This window comes from Pseudophryne corroboree, chromosome 3 (assembly GCF_028390025.1).
Source record: "Pseudophryne corroboree isolate aPseCor3 chromosome 3, aPseCor3.hap2, whole genome shotgun sequence".
Lineage (NCBI taxonomy): Eukaryota > Metazoa > Chordata > Amphibia > Anura > Myobatrachidae > Pseudophryne > Pseudophryne corroboree.
The window spans coordinates 61,764,516-61,788,991 of NC_086446.1; the positions used below are offsets into that span (position 1 = coordinate 61,764,516).

The following is a 24,476-nucleotide window of genomic DNA, read 5'->3' on the forward strand; positions in this document are numbered from 1 at the left end:
CTCGCCACGCTGTCGGTAAGCCGGCGGTCAGGCTTCCGGCGCCGGTATCCTGGTCTCCGGGAGCCTGGCCGCCGGCATACCATACCACACCCAGAGACAGAGGTAGTGTTTTGGTGCACAGGTCAACCCAAATTCAGAAATGTTTAAAATGCAACTTTTATTGAGCAATTTAGTATAATAGTTCCCAAATGAAGATTATAATGGAAAAGTATAAAAAAAATATGATAGTATAGAGGACATTGACAAAGTTAGAATAAGTGCTTGAGGGTCTCTTATGTTGCAGATTATATATATATATATATATATATATATATATATTGATATTGATAATTGTCACTCAGTACAAAGTGTGTTTATGACAATAGTGAATACACGTATAGGGAGCGGTGAGGTGATCATATTTGTATTAACCAATTTGTTAATAAATGTCTCTGTTTATGATGTATGACTAATGATGAACGCTGTGAAATAAAAATTCTGAATTCATTTTGGTGTGGTGTTGTTATTTCAGACTACTTCCTCACATTGAGTTGATATTAGAATGAAATCTCTCATGATCTTATCCTTCTCTTACTTAAACCATGTTTGACAGCACCAAATTGCTCAGTTTTCTGCCGCCCTAATATTTCTAACAGTGTCGTCTATTGTCTTGAACTGTAAGTTGCTGTATTCCTGGTTTGCTTATGTGTTTATGTACTCTGTAATTGGGCGCTGCAGAACCCTTGTGGCGACATATGAATAAAGGATAATAATACTAATATTGTGTCATCTGTATTACCAACAAATTGTATATATTCTTCAATTGAGGTAGATGTCCTTGGGAGTATTGTATTATCACAACGGGGGTCATTCCGAGTTGATCGTAGCTGTGCTAAATTTAGCACAGCTACGATCAGGCACTCAGACATGCGGGGTGACCCCCAGCACAGGGCTAGTCCACCCCGCATGTCAGTGCCGACCCCCCCCCCCCCCTCAGAAATGCAAAAGCACCGCACAGCATCGATGCTTTTGCATTTGAGGAGTAACTCCCGACCAGCGCAGCTCCTGCGGCTTGCCAGGAGAACCTCTTCGCTGCCCGGGTCGCAGTGCCTGCATGTGGCGTCACGCGGCTGCCGCAGCCCGCCCCCCCAATGGTCCGGCCACGCCTGCGTTGCCCAAACCGTGCCCCCCCCACGCTTAATGCCGCCGTCCAGCCCCCTCCCGCCCAGTGACCGCCTCTGACTGTCAATCAGGCAGAGGCGATCGCTACAGTACAACGGCCTTCGGCCGTCCAGCATGCGCCGGTGCACTGTGGCACCGCCACATGCGCAGATCCAACCTGATCGCTGCGCTGCAATAAACTGCAGCGATCGATCGGGTCGGAATAACCAACCAATATCCCTATACTCTACAATAGAGTTTTCCTCTGAGTTCTTAGAAAGTCTTCTCTGGATAGTTGGGTATTTGGGATTTCATTGATCCCTGATGTAGGGATGTCTCTTCCCTGGTATCTTCCTTTTGTTTATAATTGGATCACGTCTTCAGAGACCACTTTAGAATTTTTCAAGTAAAATACCCAGTTTATACTGATCTAGATCATTCCTATAGTGTAAGCTTTGTGTTAGGTGTGGTTAGAGACATATGTCTTTTCCATACATTTTAGGATGTTAGATTTGTCCAAAGGAGATTTTTTTTTCAATGTTCATAAAGCTGATATATTTCCTAGTTCAGCAGTTGCCTAACTACACTGTTATGTGCAAAGGCCCTCATTCCGAGTTGATCGCTCGCAAGGCGATTTTAGCAGAGTTACACACGCTAAGCCGCCGCCTACTGGGAGTGAATCTAAACTTCTTAAATGTGCGACCGATGTATGCGCAATATTGCGATCACAAACGAGTTAGCAGTTTCTGAGTAGCTTCAGACTTACTCTGCCTGTGCGATCAGTTCAGTGCTTTTCGGTCCCGGCTGACGTCATAAACACACCCAGCGTTCGCCCAAGCACTCCCACCGTTTCTCCGGACACGCCTGCGTTTTTTCCGGAAACGGTAGCGTTTTCAGCCACACGCCCCTAAAACGCCGTGTTTCCGCCCAGTAACACCCATTTCCTGTCAATCACACTACGATCGCCGGAGCGAAGAAAACACCGTGAGTAAAAATACAAACTACTTAGTAAAGTTACTTGGCGCAGTCGCAGTGCGAACATTGCGCATGCGCACTAAGAGAATTTTCACTGCGATGCGATGAAAAACTCAGAGCGAACAACTCGGAATGAGGGCCAATATTCAGATCTTTCCATCATTCATTACATACTATTCATCTCCAATTGCTCCTGCTTAATAACAGTGTTAATCAGAATACATATGATTTACCGGTGGACGGGATGCCGGCTGTCACTATACTGACAGCGGCATCCCATCTGTCAGAATCCCGGCAGCGAGTCCTCTCGAGGGCTCCCTGCGCTGGCCACGCTTCGGGCCCAGTTGCTCACTTTGCTCGCCACAGGTTATATTCCCACTCGGTTGGTGGCATGGACCATCCATACAAATGGGAATACCCCTTGTTTGGCGGGATTCAGGCTGGCGGCATTTCACCGGCTGGCGGGATTCCGGTGTTGGTCACCTGAACGCCGGGACCCCGACAGCTGATATATTGACTACATCCCGGTTAATCTAGTTTTGCTTAATACAATGTTGCAAACTGTTTTTCTGCTGCGGGGTACACTGGGCTCCACAAGGAAAGACATAGGGGTGTAGAGTAGGATCTTGATCCGAGGCACCAACAGGCTCAAAAGCTTTGACTGTTCCCAGAATGCATAGCGCCGTCTCCTCTATAACCCTGCCTCCCTGCACAGGAGCTCAGTTTTTAAGCTGGTGCCGCAGATAGCAGGCACATAACAGAAGGGCTGCTCTGGGCAGCCCTAAGAAGAGATTTTTTTGAAGAAAAGTGAAGACTTCAAGGGCTGTAGCAGTGTGTCTAGTGACATTCACTGCTGCAGCTCCATCTCTCCCCAGCGGCGCTGTACACTCCCGAGCCCTGGTTGCCGGGTAACTACAGCAGGAGGCTCCGGTTTTCTTCTGGTCAGGCACACACGATGGGAGCTCTCCGGGATCGCGTGGCCGCACTTCGGGAGGGGGTGAGTGGGTCCCATGCTTTATCGCGAACCGGCATGGTCTGTGGGAGGCGGGCCGCGCGCGCCGGCGGTGGACACTGTGGCAGTACAAGCGATTCCACTAGATCACCAGGGCATGGGTGCAGGTCAGGTTTTCCCTTAAAACCTTTTTATGTGTAGCCCGCAGTACCTGGTGGTTTTGCCAGCAGAGGGGATAAGGCTTAGACCTGGAGCCCCTCCCCCAGCCCCAGGATGCCGTTTCCAGCAAATGTTCCCGCCCTGGAGCTGCATATCTGTCTCTCCCTCACTCCCTGTCAGTGTCTGGGCACCATTTCTCTCAGCTACACTGTTCCTGGGACTGCTTGAGCAAATCTTCCTGTGTAAAGCCGCCTGGTTGTCAGCGCTGTGACTTTACATGACACTTAAGTATTCTACATGTCAATTAGACAGTGTTAGTTAAGAAAGAGTACATTTAGTCAGGGTTCCCTGGTACAAGTACCCTGTGATATACATCCAGTTCTTACTGTGCAGTGTTATATCTATTGACTACATAGCTATATATTAAGCTAGTCCAGTGCAGTATTATTGTTAGTAATAACCTCTGCATTGTTTAACTGTGACTATATGTGTGTGCATTAGCTTGCTGAGTGGTTTCCATTTTGTGTCTCTCACTGAACTTGCTATCCCTATATTCTATAACCTGAGGGGGCTTGGTGCGTCAGATTTTATATTAATATAGGATTTTCACAAGATATACTTTAATATGTATTTTTCTCTGTGATTTTAATCACTATATCTCTCCTGTATCTTTGCTTGTGCTGACTACACTGCGCAGGGGTTTGGGCAAGAGGTATTGTGCTGCTGACATTTGTACTGTGTTACCGGATACTGCAAGTTATATCATGTCTGCTTCTGGCGGTAACGGTTCTGGGACTAAACACACTGCCGGTGTTGCTGACGCCACAGATCACTATGAGGAGACTACAGCAGCTGTGGGCTCTGGTTCTGGGGGCTCCTTGCCCCCCTAGTGGGACTGTGGCAATGGGGGTACATAATGACCCACCATGGGCAACTTTCTCCACGCTTCTACATACGCTAGTTACTAAACTAACACCTCCTATGGGACCCCCTATGCCGGTGCAACCGTATGTGGTCCCCACAGCTAACCCGCCGTGGGCGGATAATTTACCTGCTCAATTGAAGAAGTTGAACCAGTCCTTGACTAATAAAAAGTCTGACTCTCGCTCGCCTAAGACCAAGGTGTCCTCTTAGCGAGCTCTTATCTCCTCACAATCCACTGCTGTCACTGACACCTCGTCTGATGAAGATGGCGCTTACACTGACCCCACAGATTCTGATACAGATACGGCTGATGGGGAGAGTAGTTCGCATGTGGATGTTCCTGATCTTTTGGAGGCTATTAAGTTCATATTACAGATTTCGGATGATCCCGAACCATCCGGCCCTCCTAAGAAACCTGATAGGTTAAAGCGTCAGAAGGTGGTTAAGCATGTTTTACCTCACTCTGACCACCTAGTGAATATACGTCAGGAACCCTGTGGAAACCCGGGTGAGAAGTTTGTGCCTCAAAAGAAGATGCTGGCTTGCTATCCCCTTGCGCCAGAGCTGTCTAAAAATTGGGAGACGCCTCCTCTAGTGGACTCACATGTGGCTAGGATGGTGGTTTCCTCAGCTCTATCTGTCACTACCGTCACGTCTCTAAAAAAGCCTACGGATAAACGTGTGGAGGGTTGTCTGAAAGCGATTTACACCCTCACGGGTGCTGCACAAAGGCCCACTATTGCAGCAACATGGGCTGCAGAGGCTATTGAACCATGGGCCCTAGTGTTAGAAGCTGAAATCTCTTCTGACCATGCTAGACAATGCTTGTCATATAATGTCACAGCTTCTCACTATATTAAAGAGGCGGCTTCTGATGCCGGTATCCTGGCAGCCAAGGCCTCTACTACATCAGTCCTGGCTCGCCGGATATTGTGGCTGCGATCCTGGTCTGTGGATCTGGACTCTGGAGGAACTCCCTTTCAAGGAAGATATTCTGTTTGGGGAGGACTTAAATAAGATTGTGGCTGACTTGGCTACTGCCAAAACTGCCTGTCTGCCAAGTACCGCTCCTTCTGTGTCGAAGGCTAAAGGTACTTCCTTTCGCCCCTTTCGTCCTTCAGGTAAAACAAAAGGTCAGGCGTACAACAAGCAGGCCCGCACTTCCAAACCTGGTAAGCCGAAGCCCAAAAGAGCCTGGGCTGCCCATCATCCAGCTTCCAAGGCCGATAAGCCTGCCGCATGATGTGGCCGGCCTCCCCCTGGGGGATCCCAGGGTGGGGGGCCGGCTTCTAGGGTTAACCCAGGAATGGTTGAAGACCACTTCAGATGCCTGGGTACGGGAAGTCGTCACTCGAGGTTACGCCATAGCCTTCAAAAACCGGACCCATCATCGATTTTGCCGGACAGACATCCCATTGGACCAGACAAAGGCAAACACTCTACATTCGGTGGTACAGACCCTCCTGGATACAGGAGTTGTAGTACAGGTGCCTCTTGCTCAGAGTGGCTGGGGGTACTATTCTGGTCCCGAAACTGAATGGGTCCTCCCGGCCCATTCTCAACCTCAAGGCATTGAACAGGTTTGTGAAAGTTTCCAAGTTCCATATGGAAAACCTTCACTCTATAGTTCTGGCCTTGGAACCTGGGGACTACATGGTCTTCCTGGACATACAGGATGCTTACCTGCATTTTCCTATAGCAGTGTCACATCAGCAATATCTGAGGTTTGCGATTGGCAACCTCCATTACCAGTTTTGGGCGTTACCTTTTGGTTTAACTACGGCTCCGCGAGTCTTCACCAAAGTTATGGCGGGGTTGACGGTGGTACTCCGCCGTCAAGGGGTCAGGATACTGCCATATCTGGACGACTTGTTAATCCTGGCAAATTCCCCAGAACTTCTCTTACATCATCTGGATATGACTGTCCAGTTTCTACAAGCCCACGGGTGGCTCATCAACTGGAAGAAATCCTCCCTGATCCCTCCTCAGAGCATGGTGCACCTGGGAGCGCTATTGGACACTCACAACCAGCGGTTGTTCTTGTCTCAAGAGAAAGTCCTGTAGCTTCAGGACAGGATTCGTTGCTTCCTTTCTCGTCTGCAAGTGTCGATACATTCGGCGATGCAGGTGCTGGGCCTCATGGTATCAGCATTCGACATGGTGGAGTATGCTCAATTCATTCTCGCCCCCTCCAGAGGCTGATTCTAGCCAAGTGGGACGGCCTGCCTCACCGGATCAGGTATCACATGACCTCATTGACTCCAGAGGTCCGTCCGTCGCTGCACCAGGACCAACGATTGTGCAAGGGCCGTCCCTTCTGGATATCCGACTGGGTCCTGCTGACAACAGATGCCAGTCTAAGAGGTTGGGGAGCGGTGCTGGTGCAACACTCCCTTCAGGGTCGGTGGACCAAGGAGGAATCTCTCCTCTCGATCAACATTCTGGAATTGCGGGCGGTCTTCAATGCGTTGAACCTGGCCCAGCATTTAATTCAGAACCGTCCTGTTCAAGTACAGTCGGACAACGCCACCACAGTGGCTTACATAAATCATCAAGGCGGCACTCGAAGCCGTTTGGCAATGAAGGAAGTCTCACGGATTCTACATTGGGCGGAACGCCATCTATCGGCCATATCGGCAATATTCATTCCGGGAGTCCTGAATTGGGAAGCGGACTTTCTCAGTCGTCAGGACATACACGCTGGAGAGTGGGGCCTCTATCCAGAACTATTTCAACTCCTAGTGGAAAGTGTGGCCTTCCAGACGTAGATCTGATGGCGTCTCGACACAATCACAAGGTTCCGGTCTTCGGAACAAGGACGAGGGATCCTCAAGCAGCATTCGTGGATGCGCTGGCGGTGCCGTGGAGGTTTCAACTGCCGTACGTGTTCCCTCCGGTGTCACTCCTGCCCAGGGTAATTCGGAAGTTCAAGCAAGAAAGAGGAATTCTGCTTCTCATAGCTCCAGCGTGGCCCAGACGGCACTGGTTCTCAGACCTGCAGGGCCTATCGTCAGAGCGCCCAATTCTACTTCCACAACGCCCAGACCTCCTCATTTAGGGCCCCTGTGTCTACCAGGACCTAGCCCGGCTGTCTTTGATGGCGTGGCTCTTGAAGCTTCCGTCTTAAGGGCTAAAGGGTTTTCTGAGGCGGTTATTCAAACTATGTTGCGGGCCCGGAAACCGGCTTCTGCTTGGATAAACTATAAAGTCTGGCATTCTTACTTTGTTTGGTGCGCATCTAATGATTATGACGCTCCCAAGTTTAGTACAGCCAAGTTGTTGGCCTTTCTTCAGCAGGGCCTGGACTTAGGCCTGCGTCTGGCCTCCCTCAAGGTTCAAATATCTGCCTTGTCGGTGTGGTTTCAGAGAAAGATTGCGACTTTACGTGATGTGCATACCTTTACTCAGGGTGTGTTGCGTATCCAACTTCCCTATGTCCCGCCTATGGCTCCTTGGGACTTGTCGGTGGTTTTGGATGCATTACAAGAGTCTCCGTTTGAACCTCTAGGTTCAGCTGATCTTAAGTGGCTTTCCCTTAAGGTGGTGTTTCTGCTGGCTATTGCTTCAGCTAGAAGGGTGTCGGATTTGGGTGCCTTGTCTTGTAGTTCCCCATATTGTTATGCACACCAGTGCCTGCAGGAATGTACTGGTGTCAGAACTGTTATGCACTCCAGTGCCTGCAGGAATGTACTGGTGTTTGAACTGTTATGCACACCAGTGCCTGCAGGAATGTACTGGTGTCTGAATGGATAGGTATGCAAAACAAATGAACTCACAGACAGACTGGGGAATATGACATTACGTACACAGAAGGTGATAGGGTAACAAAATACACACAAAGTGAACAGAGAAGCCCAGAGGCTAAGGAACTGGGTGTCTCCCTAGTATTAGTAATGCTCAGATGGGAAAAGCAAGATGTTGTGTTTTAATAAGTGGAGAACCCGAAATGCTGTTGCTAAGGGCAACAGCAAAACCCTAAAGGGTTACCAACGGGTGTGGCAGTAAACTCCTTGGTCAGAGATGGAATGATAGACACAAGGAGAGTCTCCACAATCCTAATTCTCACTTGCAGTGCACAGGTTCAGCTTACTGCCACTAAACTGACACCTGACACCTTGCACAGTGAGACAGGATTTAGGCAGGCAAGTCTTAGAATACAGCCGCAAACTTGCTAAGTTCACAGAGTAGTAAAAGAACCCCAGCAAGTTAAACGACTGACTCCAGTCTTACTGCTAGGTCTGGATTGGCAGAGTGTAGTACCAAATCCCCAGGCCTATTTGCAGTAAGCAACAACAAATACAAAGCTACATAGTACTGGCTAACTTTCAGGAACTGACTAACCAACAAAGATTCAGCAGCATCTGCTTAACCTGAGAAGAGGCCTTATAAAGCAGGTGCTGTCCACGCCCCGCTCAGACCTCACAGACTGTGAGCACAAAAACCAGCACCGGATCCCCTGCCGTGCACAGAGCCTGTAACCACTGCACAGCAAAAGACCCGAACCGGAGTATCAGCTGCGCTCAGGTTACTCCGCTAGCACTTGTCTCCCGGTTGCCATGACGACGTGGCAGCACAGGGCAGGAGACCCTAACAGTGCCCCCCCTCTGACGAGGGGTCAAAGTATCCCTACCACCGGGTTTATCGGGGAACTGCGAGAAGAAAGAGCGTATCAGTCTGGGGGCATGAAGATCACAACTGCGCACCCACGACCGCTCCTCCGGGCCATACCCCTTCCAGTGCACCAAAAATGACAGCCGACCCCGAACCATCTTGGAGTCAAGAATCCTTTCAACAACAAACTCCCTCTGGCCACGTATCAGAAGAGGGGAAGGTCTTCCACTGGAAGAAGGATTACTAATCGCCCGTTTTAAAAGGGAACAATGAAATGTTTTATTGATACCCAAAGACCGGGGCAGATCTAACTGAAATGCCACCGGATTGATAACCAGGGTGATCTTATAAGGGCCGATGAACCGGGGGCCTAACTTATGAGATGGCTGTCTCAACTTCAAATTCTTGGTAGACAACCAGACGAAGTCTCCTAATTTGAAGCTGCAGGGTCTTTTCCGCTTATCAAAAACCCTTTTGGTCACTAATGACACAGACACAAGGGCTTTCTTCACTTTCCGCCAAATACCTCTAAGGACCGAAACCACAGAGGAACCACCAGGCGTGGAGTCCAGGGGTTCAAAAGAATTGGCCTTAGGATGATGCCCATACACACAAAAGAAGGGAGAGATCCCTGTAGCAGAGTGAGCCGTGTTGTTATAGGCAAACTCCGCCATGGACAGATGAGCAACCCAGTCAGTCTGACACTTGGAGACATAACACCTGAGGAACTGCTCCAAGGACTGGTTCACCCTTTCAGTCTGCCCATTAGACTGCGGATGGTAGCCTGACGACAAGCTGACAGAAATCTGGAGATCGGAACAAAATGCCCTCCAGAATTTGGCCACAAACTGGGATCCGCGGTCAGAGACCACATCAAGTGGCAACCCGTGGAGACGCACAACATGCAGCATAAATAATTCAGACAGGCGTCTGGCCGATGGCAGCCACACCAGTGGAACGAAGTGCGCCATCTTCGAAAACCTGTCAACGACAACCCAGATGGCTGTCATCCCCGAGGACTTGGGCAAGTCCACTACAAAATCCATTGAAATGTGGGTCCATGGCTTAGATGGGATAGAGAGTGGATGTAATGGGCCAACAGGAACCCCTCTAGGAGTCTTATTTCGGGCACAGATGTCACATGCCCGAACCCACTGATCCACATCCTTAGCCACCGAGGGCCACCACACCGCCCTAGATAGCAACTCCCGAGTTCTGGCAATACCCGGGTGACCCGCCGACTTCTTGGCATGGAATTCCAGGAACACTCGCTGTCTTAACCTAGGAGGCACAAACATAAGACCTACCGGAAGGTCTGGAGGAGCCTGCTCCTGTGCTCTAAGGACTAATGATAAGAGGTCCTGGGTAATGCCCACTTTAATACATGATGGGGACACAATGGGCAACGGCTCCTCGGTGGTCTCCTGGATTGGAGCAAAGCTCCGCGATAACGCATCAGCCTTGATGTTTTTTGACCCAGGGCGATATGTTATCAAAAAATTAAAGCGAGCAAAAAACAAAGCCCATCGTGCCTGCCTGGCATTGAGACGCTTCGCTGACTCTAAATATGCCAGATTCTTATGGTCGGTGAGAATTGAGACCACAAACTTAGCCCCCTCAAGCCAGTGTCTCCACTCCTCGAGTGCATCCTTAATAGCCAACAATTCCCGGTTACCCACGTCATAATTCTTCTCGGCAGGCGAAAATTTACGGGAAAAGTAAGCACAGGGATGAAGGCGATTATCAGACACTCCCATCTGAGAAAGCACTGCCCAATACCCATCTCAGAGGCATCCACCTCCACCACAAAAGGACGCTCTGGATCTGGGTGTCGCAGCACCTTGGCCGATACAAATGCCCTTTTGAGACGGGCAAAAGCCGCTTTAGCCTCACAAGACCAGTGAGCAACATCCGCCCCTTTCTTAGTGAGTGCCACCAAGGGCGCCACTATAGACGAAAATCCAGCGATAAATCGTCTATAAAAATTCACAAAGCCCAGGAAACGCTGAAGCGCCTTCAAACTAGTGGGCTGCACCCAATCCAGGACTGCCTGTACCTTGGAACCCTCCATTTGGAAACCTTCTGGGGAGATAATATATCCTAGAAATGCGATTTGCTGAACTTCAAATTCGCACTTCTCCAGCTTCGCCCCAAGCCGGTGGTCTCTGAGTTTCTGGAGGACTAAGCGTACATGCTTCCGATGTTCCTCCAGGGAATTGGAGAAGATTAGGATGTCATCTAAGTATACAACTAAGAATCTATCCAAATATTCCCTGAGCACATCATTCATGAAATCCTGGAAGACTGCCGGGGCATTACAGAGCCCAAAAGGCATCACCAAATATTCATAATGCCCTGAGTGGGTATTAAAGGCAGTCTTCCATTCATCCCCCTCTCTTATTCGGATTAGATTGTACGCACCGCGTAGGTCAATCTTAGAAAAAATGGTGGCAGTACGAAGCTGGTCAAACAAGACCGAAATGAGGGGCAGTGGGTATGAGTTTTTAATCGTGATACGGTTCAATTCCCTGAAGTCGATGCAGGGTCGCAACGAACCGTCCTTTTTACCCACGAAGAAGAACCCCGACCCAACTGGAGACTGTGAAGGTCTGATAAATCCCTTAGCCAAGTTCTCCTGAATGTACTCTGCCATAGCCTGAGTCTCAGGACGTGACAGGGAGTACAACCTGCTCTTGGGAAGCTTAGCATTTGGCAACAAATCAATGGCACAGTCATAGGGGCGATGGGGAGGTAGTACCTCTGCAACTTTTTTGGAGAACACGTCCGTAAAATCTGCATAACACCCTGGCAAACTTAGCTGCGAGAGCCTGACTGGAAGGCTCAAGCAACTCCTGAAACAATCAGTACCCCAACTAAGAATCTCCCCAGAGACCCAGTCAAATTGAGGATTGTGGGCCCTTAACCAGGGTAACCCCAACACCAATGGGGCAAAAGTACAGACAGTCACATAAAAGTTATGCACTCCAGTGCCTGCAGGAATGTACTGGTGTTTGAACTGTTATGCACACCAGTGCCTGCAGGAATGTACTGGTGTCTGAACGGATAGGTATACAAAACAAATGAACTCACAGACAGACTGGGGAATATGACATTACGTACACAGAAGGTGATAGGGTAACAAAATACACACAAAGTGAACAGAGAAGCCCAGAGGCTAAGGAACTGGGTGTCTCCCTAGTATTAGTAATGCTCAGATGGGAAAAGCAAGATGTTGTGTTTTAATACGTAGAGAACCCGAAATGCTGTTGCTAAGGGCAATAGCAAAACCCTAAAGGGTTACCAACGGGTGTGGCAGTAAACTCCTTGGTCAGAGATGGAATGATAGACACAAGGAGAGTCTCCACAATCCTAATTCTCACTTGCAGTGCACAGGTTCAGCTTACTGCCACTAAACTGACGCCTGACACCTTGCACAGTGAGACAGGATTTAGGCAGGCAAGTCTTAGAATACAGCCGCAAACTTGCTAAGTTCACAGAGTAGTAAAAGAACCCCAGCAAGTTAAATGACTGACTCCAGTCTTACTGCTAGGTCTGGATTGGCAGAGTGTAGTACCAAATCCCCAGCCCTATTTGCAGTAAGCAACAACAAATACAAAGCTACACAGTACTGGCTAACTTTCAGGAACTGACTAACCAACAAAGATTCAGCAGCATCTGCTTAACCTGAGAAGAGGCCTTATAAAGCAGGTGCTGTCCACGCCCCACTCAGACCTCACAGACTGTGAGCACAAAAACCAGCACCGGATCCCCTGCCGTGCACAGAGCCTGTAACCACTGCACAGCAAAAGACCCGAACCGGAGTATCAGCTGCGCTCAGGTTACTCCGCTAGCACTGGTCTCCCGGTTGCCATGACGACGTGGCAGCACAGGGCAGGAGACCCTAACACATATCTGATATTTCACCGTAACTGGGCGGTTCTTAGGACTCGTCCCGGATATTTACCTAAGGTGGTTTCTTCGTTCCACCTTAACCAGGAGATCGTGGTTCCGGCACTTGTTTCTCCTGATCTGTCTCCCAAAGAGAGGTCTTTGGATGTGGTACGGGCTCTCCATATCTATGTGAAGAGAACTGCTTCTATTAGGAAATCTGATTCTCTCTTTGTGCTGTTTGGATTTCACAAGCGCGGCTTGCCTGCTCACAAGCAATCTTTTGCCAGATGGATTAGAATGGTGATTGCACATGCTTATGTGAGGGCTGGTCTGTCAACTCCTGCTGACATTATGGCCCATTCTACTTGGTCTGTTGGACCTTCTTGGGCGGCCCGCCGTGGTGCGACCCTTGAACAGTTGTGCAAGGCGGCTACGTGGTCTTCAGTGAACACGTTCATAAGGTTCTATGCCTTCGATACTGCCGCTTCCCAGGATGCTTCCTTTGGACGCCGGGTTCTTGTGCCCACTACAGTGCATCCCCTCCCATAAGGAACTGCTTTAGGACATCCCCTATGTCTTTCCTTGTGGAGCCCAGTGTACCCCGCAGCAGAAAACGAGTTTTATGGTAAGAACTTACCTTTGTTAAAACTCTTTCTGCGAGGTACACTGGGCTCCACAAGGCGCCCACCCTGTCGCACTTAGCTTCTTTGGGTTGGTATGGCATTAGCTGCTGACACTTTTCCTGTCGTGAGAGTGTGGTGTATGTGGCTACTAACCGTTGTCGTCTCTTTTCCTGCTACTGCATTGGGCTGGTTAACTAAAAACTGAGCTCCTGTGCAGGGAGGCGAGGTTATAGAGGAGGCGGCGCTTTGCATTCTGGGAACAGTCAAAGCTTTTGAGCCTGTTGGTGCCTCAGATCAAGATCCTACTCTACACCCCTATGTCTTTCCTTGTGGAGCCCAGTGTACCTCGCAGAAAGAGTTTTAACAAAGGTAGGTTCTTACCATAAAACTCGTTATGTGTTACATCTCACTTCCTCCATCAGCTGATAACTTCTAATAATGTTACCGTGTTTCCTTCTGACACAATGGTGGTCATTCCGAGTTGTTCGCCCGGTAATTTTCTTCGCATCACAGCGATTTTCCGCTAACTGCGCATGCGCAATGTTCGCACTGCGACTGCGCCAAGTAAATTTGCTATGCAGTTAGGTATTTTACTCACGGCATTACGAGGTTTTTTCTTTGTTCTGGTGATCGTAATGTGATTGACAGGAAGTGGGTGTTTCTGGGCGGAAACAGGCCGTTTTATGGGAGTGTTTGAAAAAATGCTACCGTTTCTGGGAAAAACGCGGGAGTGGCTGGAGAAACGGAGGAGTGTCTGGGCGAACGCTGGGTGTGTTTGTGACGTCAAACCAGGAACGAAACTGACTGAACTGATCGCAGATGCCGAGTAAGTCTGGAGCTACTAGCAAATTTACTTGGCGCAGTCGCACGGCGGAGATTGCGCATTAGCGACTAATCGCTCCGTTGCGAAAAAAAATAATAAGCGATCAACTCGGAATGACCACCTAAGTTGGATGCCAGTAACTTGGTGGGGTGTAGTATATTATGCCGGCGCTTGGGATCCAGACGCCCAGCATACTGGCTTCAGGATCCCGACCGCCGGCATGCAGGCAGCGGGTTGAGCGCAAAAGAGCCACTTATGGGATCGCTGTGCTCGCCACGCTGTGAGCACGGTGGCATGCTGCATGTGCCACGCTATTTATTCTCCCTCCAGGGAGAATCACCCCAAGAGAGAGAATAGTTGTTGGTATGCTGGCTGTCAGGATTCCGGCATCGGTATGGTGAGCGCCGGGATCCCGACAGGTGGCATATCAAATGCCTCCCTCTCGGCGGACAGTATTGGCCTGATAATTGGGAGTAACCAGGTCTTCCTTATGCTTGCTTGTCTGCTCAGACTATCTTCTCATCTGGTTGGTTCTCATTCTCAGCAGGAGAGTGTCTGATTTTAGCTGTTTTGTAATACATCTGACTGTATTTTTAAGGCTACAATTTTATTAAAATTGTTACGCAGTATTATGCTATGCACCTTTTTGTTATATTTTATATACATTACTTTACACCATCTGGATGCCCTATCTTGGAGGGGACATAGAGACCCTGCGCTGTGGAATTGTGTGCCCAATTCAAGTTGTTTCACTGGAGTGGGGAAATCACTATTAGGTTATTTCTGCACTTTTGTGCATGCGCACACGTTTCTGTGTGCATGCATGAGGACTTAAACTGCGATTGCAGTTTAAGAGCCAGCAGGGGGCGGTGTCGAGGGGCTTTGGAGGCGGCTATGCGGCATTGGAGGGGGGGGGTGTAGTCCAGACAACAGAGGTGTGTCCAGACTGTTTGCGGGGCAGCCCGTGGTGGCATATGTGTGAGATCATACACAGCCACTGCAACCCAAAGCATGGCGTCCCGATGACTGACTTCGCAGCTCGGCTAAGAAGGCAGAGGCCGTCCCTTAAAATGCAAGCGCTGTTAAGCAAAGTGTTTGCATTTTTGCGGGGGGAAAGGCCTGACATGTGGGGCGGCCTTACCATGCGCTTGATGATTTTTCGCAAAGCTACAACTCATGCAGAATTAGGCCCAGTGTGCTGTGCTGTTTAATCCTCTTTTTTGAGGAAATTTGCTAAATACTGTAGCCTCAACACATGAATTACATCACGGACAAACAAAACATCTCCCCGTTCATTTTACTAGCTAGGAAGCACTAGCTGCTTCCTGATTGCCATTCTAGACGCAATCAGAGGATTCCTGATAATATAAGTCAATGTTGTCCCATTCAGTGTTACAGTATGAAAAATACGGCAAATTCCTTTCTTCTTCAGATAAATACATGGCACAAATCAATGACCTTCCATAGGTAATTGTTAGGAGAGATTTTGACTTAATCCTATTATCGTCCACTTGTTCCTAATTCATCTTATTATCCTTTTACTCCCAATTAACCAAACCCATTCACTCACAGCCATCCTTACCTACACTCATTTACCTGCGGCTTTCCCAAAGTCTCACCCACTCACGACCGCACAGCAATTTAGCCTCCTGCCCACTCATGACTGCACCAAGCCCCGCCCCCTGTCCATCCAAAGCTCTGCACATTCAGCCTCCACATCTTTCTCTGCAACAAAGTGGGAACTTGGCAGCTGAGCATTGGCACTGAAATTATCATGACGTGGACCTGCAAAGGCTGAGTTGCAGCTGGAAATACTGTGCTGAGGAACACATGGGCACAGGGCAGCTGTCACTGTCCATGAGGTGAAATATACTGTACATGCATCCCACAGGTTGGTGTAATGTCTGGTGCTGCTCTCTGTGTGCTGTGATCTTACTCTGGGGCTCTGTTTATGTGTGCCTATGTATGTACTGTCTACACAGTAGACTGTATATACATGTGCAGGGCTTAAAGTGGTCCTGGAGAGGTGGTGGAACTCATTTACCCAGCCCCCCCCCCCCTCCCCCACACACACACACTCCATCCTCCTCACATTAATCAGAGCTAGGGCCAGTACTAGTGTTTTCGGCACCCCCCTGCAAACTATAAATTAGTGCCCTACTTTCCATACTTTACAAAGGGACATTGATCTCACAAAGAAGCAACATGGTCACATAACAGAACTTTCAATTCAAATTGCACAATACAGAAGCACAATTTTATTCACATTACACCACATAGTAATGCTCCTTATTCAGGTTACATCACTCAGTAGTGTCCTTTATGCACATTGCACTACACTATGGTACCCTCTATACATGTTATGCCACACAGTAGTGCCTCTTATATACAGTACTCACAGTATTGCCCCTTATACACAATTCCCACAGTAGTAGTGCCCCTTATATATAGAATGCCCACAGTAGTTGTGCCCCTTACACATAATGCCCTCAGTAGTAGTGCCGCTTATATACAGAATGCCCACAGGAGTATTGCCTCTTACACATAATGCCCACAATAGTAGTGCCCCTTATACACATCTCTGCCTCTGTCACTTCAGCAGCTCACCGCCTGTGTCCCTCCAGCAGCTCCATGCCCTGTATCCCTCCAGCAGCTTCCCCACTGTCGAATACTGTGACAGAGGCAACCTGCTGAAGGCCTAACAGTTATATATATGTACTACGGGATAGTACGTATATTATGCATACACCTAATAATCACAATATCAAAATCACAATACATTCACTAGTATAGTATAAAAGCATAAGAGAATCCATCTTGGTTCTAGCTAGATGATACAGCAAATTCATCTTGAACTTTGTACACACTGGAAGACGAGAAAAACAACTTGTTGGCTAAGTATTAATTCCACATACGCACATACGAAAAGCTCATAGTGTCCAGCTTAATTCCTAATATGGACACAGAGCTGAAGATCACGAGTATCTTGTAGTTTTCTTGACAATTGTCCTAATATTGCATAACACTGTATTCCAGATGTATGAAATCATATGGGAGGGGTATAAGAATGGGGCGTAACTGTGTATTATATAAAACTCATTGTTGTTACGTGTATCGGTTGTTATAAAAGGATTTGACTCAGGCTGAGAGGATGTTACCTCTCAACCTGTATACGGGCGTGGCCTTTTTAATAACTAATTATTGATTTTTATAAATCTATTTTCAATTCATTCTTTTACCTAACAACAAGCAGCAACAAGATGGTTAATTTAATAAACCATAAGAATTTAACAATTTGGGGGCTATGTCCTTGGAACTATAGATCTCGATCTCTTCATCAAATTCTCAAAGGGGTGTGCCAGCCAGCCAGCAGCTGAGGATGGAAGGAATGTCCCAAGTCATTACAGCACTGGTAAGTATAGAATACCATGGTATGTGCTATATTCCAGTACATGTTGTTTCTATACCTGCCAGCTGTCTGTGTGATTGTATTTTTTATAATATGAGAATTAGGAGTGGAGAGATTGACTAAGCTAGTAAAATAACTCAGGGACCAGTTTGTTGTTGCTTGTTTGTAAAATGAATACCAAAGATTTGAGCAAAGAAACAGTGACCTGGGTTTTTTACTCTATGAATGATTGCGTGAATAAGTGCTGTGGACCATCTTCACGAGGTCTGAATGTGTTCCAATCTGCATTTACAGTATCACGTGCCCTCGTTAACGCTGTAAGTGACAGATAAGATAAAAGCCAAATAAAGTAAAAAGCACATAGACCACCTCCCCTTTTTAGTCAGCTACACGTGTGTAAGAAGGGTACATGAAATAAATAGAGTGAACAACCCGAGGTTATAGGGATTATATGTAATTGAGTGTAATTATATATTGCAATACTGAGCTGCTAAGAGCTGCGGATTGTTTTAACCATATATGGATTCTGGTAAATAGCAGAATCTACAGACTAAAGTCCCAAATATATTCTTAGTCTGTTTATTAACATTTTTGTGTGCTCAAAAGAACGGAGCAACTCTAAAGAGGTGTTGTTTTAACCATATATGGATTCTGGTAAATAGCAGAATCTACAGACTAAAGTCCCAAATATATTCTTAGTCTGTTTATTAACATTTTTGTGTGCACAAAAGAACGGAGCAACTCTAAAGAGTTTTAACCATAACCTAAGCATGTTTGCTAACATTGTAGTTTGTGATAAGAGGGTCTACTGCAGTTTCCCAGTTGACAGACGTGTCGCGTGTGTGAAAAATTGCAGGGATTGCAAATTTTTCAGCGTATGGGAAGGGCAGGGAGGATTAACCCTAAGGGTGCATATCATGTATGGAAGAAATATTCCATAGAAGCACCAATTTTGTATAGTACTGTGACAAAGGGTACAGTCTATGTTTTGCATTTCAATCATGCTGTATAATATTGGCCTGATCAACCAATACTAAGCGTATTTTGAAATCGGCAAAACTGTTGAAATCTGCAAGATATTCAAGTTTGCAAGCGGTATTATTATTATTTAAAGTATGGGTGCCCAATTTATGAAACTCAGAACTTATGAAACTAAGCACAGATTCAGTACAGCATGATAAGAAAATGAAATACTGTACATCAGGATTGAAATAAAAGCTATGGTACCAAAAGACCATTCCCCTTGCGCTGGCGAAACTGTATTTCAATTTTTGTGTTTTATGGTGTCTTGTGTGTGGGACATAATGGGCAGTGTTTGTTCAGTTAAGTATATTCTCAGATCTGTGTCTAATAGAAACCTTCTGTCTGTGACTGGCATGGTTACAAGTTTTGAAATAAGGTTTATATATATTTGTGAACTGAGGAAACAAAAGAGTTGATGTCCGTGTTCAAATGGCTTTTGGCAGATCTGTAGTTAAAAATATGTGTTTATCTAATGTTACTATCGAACTATGAAGTGAAATTTCCATATGGTATTGTTTAATACGTAAATATTCTTTAATGCAATATATTGTGAAAAGGTCTGCCAGCAAATTAATGGCTGGATGCCGTGTGATTGTATTGCAATATAAAGAAAGAAAAATAAGTAAAAATAAGTAAAAAACCTTCCGTTTCCAACGCTGTGTAGCATGGAGAGCTAGGGGGCTGTAACAGCCCAGAATCATGCGAACCCCCCCTTTTCCAGCAGCAGTGTAAGCCATGACGTAGTAAAGAAAAAAAAGTGTTCAGTGAGCTTTGATTTTTTTTTTCATCTAATGAGAGAGATCATAATAAGCAGCACTCTAAATATATTTTGTGGAAGACAATGATTTGCAATTTTAAATGTTCAGATAGTCTGTAGGGAAAGCTGCCAATTTCTTTCTACAGCATAACTGTAATCAGAAAAAAAAAAAAATCCCAGCAACAGATGGTGGCACAGTGATGCCCAGCTCAGAGTGTTTCCCGTCCACGAACCTATCCTGGTAGGGTTTCATCTGGTGGCACAGTGATGCCCAGCTCAGAGTGTTTCCTGCTGATGTCTGATTCCCAGGATCCATCACAACTTAGATACAGCTGCATACTTGTCTTCCTCACCCCCAAAAGTGGGGAGTATAAGGAATATAATGTGGATGAGTAAGACAATTATAATGATTTCACACATCATGATTACATCGCATTTCACATTGCATTTAAAGAAAAAGAAAAAAAAACTGACAGTAACAGGAGAATAATTTCTCAAGCATACATAGGGGATAATGGGATGGTGAAATAGTGAATTAGTATTATTAATAATAAAGTGTTGCTGCCAACTTTAAGGGGAAATGTCATGAGTTATGCAAATCTAAGGGTAACTAGCATGAAATAGATTCACAAGCTTTCTATGGTGGGATGAAGTTTAATGGAGAAGTGTTCATTGTGTTTTGGCATGGGACCAAAATAACAAATTATGTGATAATGAGAGGGATAGTGATGGTGATAAAGAAAGCTATAGCATGTTTACTGCAGATGGTTGGGTTGATTAAAAACAACATTGTTTTAATACAACATAGTTTAATGTTAAAAAGGAACTATAGTATGTGTAACAGGTTTTTAACAGGTAAAGTTAAAGTAAAGCAACGGTGTTCTATGTGTGATCTATTATTTCAAAGACAGTAAAGTTAGAGTTATAGGAGTTTGGAAAATATTTTGTGTTTAATATGTGTAATGTTGAGAAAAAAATAAAAAAAATAAAGTCATAATTTGACAGGGAAGGTTTAAAGAATCGAACATTATTAATCTACAAAAGAGACAGGAAAGGCAGAATTTGAATCATGGCATGGTCCAATCGTTGGTTCAATAGTGGTAGAATTACACCTAAGCCTCTGCTTAGTCTCTCTTCTATATCATTTTTTGTTATTCTTTTTGGAATCCAGCAAAGATATATTATCCAGACCAAAGATATATTATCTAGAGCAAAGATATATTATCTAGAGACTGATTCAAAATTACAATAAGATTTGACAGTTCAAATGTGTCACACAAATTATTTAAACAGTTACAAGAATATCAAAAGCTGCAAGAACCTTGGAAAGATATTTAACCAACACGAAAACGCACAGTCCGGCACAGGACAAATCACTAAGAGAGTGAAGATGGTGTTATGGTGAGAAGTTGTTTATGTTTCGGTTCCATTACAGATCGCATAGGATGGTCCTTGGCAAGTACCGCTGACTACTGATACAGCCGTTGCAAAGGCTGCAGAAAAAGGACACCTAGATCCATGAGCTTGCAATGAAATGAAAAGGTCAGAGACCAGAGCTTAAAGGAACCTAACACTAAAAACAATTGTATGGAGATACAATACAGAGACTGTTACTACTGTTACTACCACATAGTTGTATTTAAATTAACCCTTCAATCAAGATAGAGATGATTATGATCATTGATAATAGACTATGTGCTTATAAGCTAATATCCTACAGAACTTTTAACATTTCTGAAAGTATACGGGAGCGACGTTATTTATAACAGCATTAGGACTTAATTTATTTATTTTTCTTTGAAGAGAGAGCGAGCAAACGTGTGGTGTAGGTATGAGTACTCATCCATTATTGTGGATGGGAATTATTTTAATAAGACCATTCCTTCCTCTTTTCTTTTCTAAGCAGGAGATTTATGACCGGTGTAACGAACACACTTTGAAAAACGGGGAATGTTAGTTGTCACTATGTCCTTAGGATATGATATATAATTGGTTACCTATTAATTCTAAAGATGTTTGTTATTTAAGAAGATTGATTTAGCAATTTTATACAAAAACACATAATAACTTGAGAAAAGTTTTCTTGCAGGATGAACTATTCCTAAAAAGAGTAATTGACTCAGTAATCAGGAAACATGTTCCTGCCACCAGAGCATCAATAAAACCTCAAATTGGTAAAAGGTGGCTAATAACTTCTCCTATGGCTAATGAAGTCGTATGATTAATCAACTGGGAGTTGATGTTTTATTTCATTTAAGTTATTGATAACATGATTGAACATTTGTGATGATTCCAGGACATTGGACATGAACTATTACGATACCATATTGTTCTACTTTCTTTAATACCACAAATTGGAGGATGTTGTTGATTTCTGGAAACAGCACTTTGAGCTCATTGTTGTGCTTATTTGACCAAAGACATTACGGATCCTGATACGTGTATTGCCAAATATATAAAGGAGGTCCATGATATAAAAGAAGAACTTTAACCAAGGCATTATGATATGGTATGGAAAAGATAAATGTTTAAATCCTAGTATTTAATTTTCAGGATTAGAAAATGTTTTTTTTAAGTATATTGTATGTGATTGTATGTGATGATGTATTCTGTGATGAGGGTTATTCTTTGGTGACCCCGATGTGATTATAGCCATTCATCTGATGTTCACTGCCTACAGGTGCGGCCTATGTTGTATTTAGAAGGCTACTGTCAAACGCAGAATAGCAATACTACATGAAATGATTATTAGCGAACTATACGTTCCCAGAAATTCTCCTGAGATGACAGGGCACATGGATAATGTCCCTGATCAAAGGGTGGAGCTGTCGAATACTGTGACAGAGGCAACCTGCTGAAGGCCTAACAGTTATATATATGTACTACGGGATAGTACGTATATTATGCATACACCTAATAATCACAATATCAAAATCACAATACATTCACTAGTATAGTATAAAAGCATAAGAGAATCCATCTTGGTTCTAGCTAGATGATACAGCAAATTCATCTTGAACTTTGTACACACTGAAAGACGAGAAAAACAACTTGTTGGCTAAGTATTAATTCCACATACGCACATACGAAAAGCTCATAGTGTCCAGCTGAATTCCTAATATGGACACATAGCTGAAGATCACGAGTATCTTGTAGTTTTCTTGACAATTGTCCTAATATTGCATAACACTGTATTCCAGATGTATGAAATCATATGGGAGGGGTATAAGAATGGGGCGTAACTGTGTATTATATAAAACTCATTGTTGTTACGTGTATCGGTTGTTATAAAAGGATTTGACTCAGGCTGAGAGGATGTTACCTCTCAACCTGTATACAGGCGTGGCCTTTTTAACAAATAATTATTGATTTTTATAAATCTATTTTCAATTCATTCTTTTACCTAACAACAAACAGCAACAAGATGGTTAATTTAATAAACCATAAGAATTTAACACCACTCTATTGTCGATCCTGCCCCCTCTCATCTTGTCCTCAAGATGCACAGAGCCTGCTCCTCTTCATGGCTCCTCTTCACTTCAGCAGTGTTAACAGCATGACCTCACATACGCCATGATGGAAAAGGAAGCTACTGGGAGGGTGTATTAGGGCTGGGCACCACTGGGGGGAGGATAAGTTTAGGCTACAGGGTAGGGGGGTTAGTTTTAGGTACCACTGGGGGGGTTAGGCACTAAGGGGGGTGGATAAGGTTAGGCTGCAGGAAGGGAGGGTTAGGGGTTAAGGGAGAGGAGGGAACATACATACTTCACCCCTGTCGGGATTTCACACATCAGGATTCCAGCATCAGAATTGGGATAGCTGACATCCTGTCCGGCGGTCAGTCATGCTGAACCCAAGCACACAATAAACCCTTCATAAATTTAAGCTTAATCTGCCACTGTGTAGAGAGATACATCATATATAAAATGTTCCCCTTAAAATTAAAATGTTCCCTCCTCACTGATTAGGTGCAGGGTGCTAGAGTGAAAGGACCCCATTCCTGCAATGTGCTCGGGGCCTGATTCATTCCGGATCGCTGCTGTGTGTTTTCGCACAGCAGGCGATCGGGTCCTAACAGCACATGTGTAGGCACCACAGTGCGCACACGCGTCGGCAAATAACAATAGGCATCGCTGGTCTGCACCAGCATGGTTTAAAAAATCCGATCACATGGGCGTTCGCAAGGTGGTTGACAGGAGGATGCTGTTTGTGGGTGAAAACTGACCGTTTATTGGGAGTGTCCGGAAAAACGCTGGCGTGCCCAATCGGTTTCAGGGGGGGGGTCTGATGTCAGCTCCGGCCCCGATCAGCCCGTTCTCATCGCACAGACTGTACACAGTGGAATTTTGCAGCTCGGCGTACACATGTGGTCGTGCACTTGCATGGTGAATTTACACTCCACCTGGGGCAGCAACTATCTGAATACAGGACAGCAAAGTTAGCAGCCCAGCGATCAGATCTGAGTCACCCCCTGAGGCTGCTGATCACCATGACCGCCATGCACAGGGGCTAATTCCAAAAAAGGGTTCTTGGGGAACCCTGCCAGAAATACATCCCGTGAAAATGTAGACCATAAGCTACAAAGTGCTACAGCAATCAGAAGACTGCAGTAGCTGTGGGGACCAATATCGGGAATGCTTCATATTATTATTATAATAATAATAATAATAATAATATTTATACAGCACTTTTTCTCCAACAGGACTCAAGGCGCTTTACAAACATAAAAAACAATGCACATAGGTGGTCATTCCGAGTTGTTCGCTCGTTATTATTTTCTCGCAACGGAGCGATTAGCCGCTAATGCGCATGCGCAATGTCCGCAGTGCGACTGCGCCAAGTAAATTTGCTATGCAGTTAGGTATTTTACTCACGGCATTACGAGGTTTTTTCTTTGTTCTGGTGATCGTAATGTGATTGACAGGAAGTGGGTGTTTCTGGGCGGAAACTGGTCGTTTTATGGGCGTGTGCGAAAAAACGCTACCGTTTCTGGGAAAAACGCGGGAGTGGCCAGGGAAACGGGGGAGTGTCTGGCCGAACGCTGGGTGTGTTTGTGACGTCAAACCTGGAACGACAAGCACTGAACTGATCGCAGATATCGAGTAAGTCTGGAGCTACTCAGAAACTGCTAAGAGAGGTCTATTCGCAATGTTGCGAATCCGTCGGTTGCAATTTTGAGAAGCTAAGAT

The 24,476-nt window shown here is 45.7% G+C and overlaps 1 long non-coding RNA gene across 2 annotated transcripts in view; it reads right to left on the bottom strand.

The window, feature by feature from the left end:
* LOC135054730 (uncharacterized) overlaps window positions 1-24,476 on the bottom strand; it is a 150,657-nt gene that overhangs the window by 120,174 nt on the left and 6,007 nt on the right. The gene's annotated exons all lie outside the window — the stretch shown is intronic.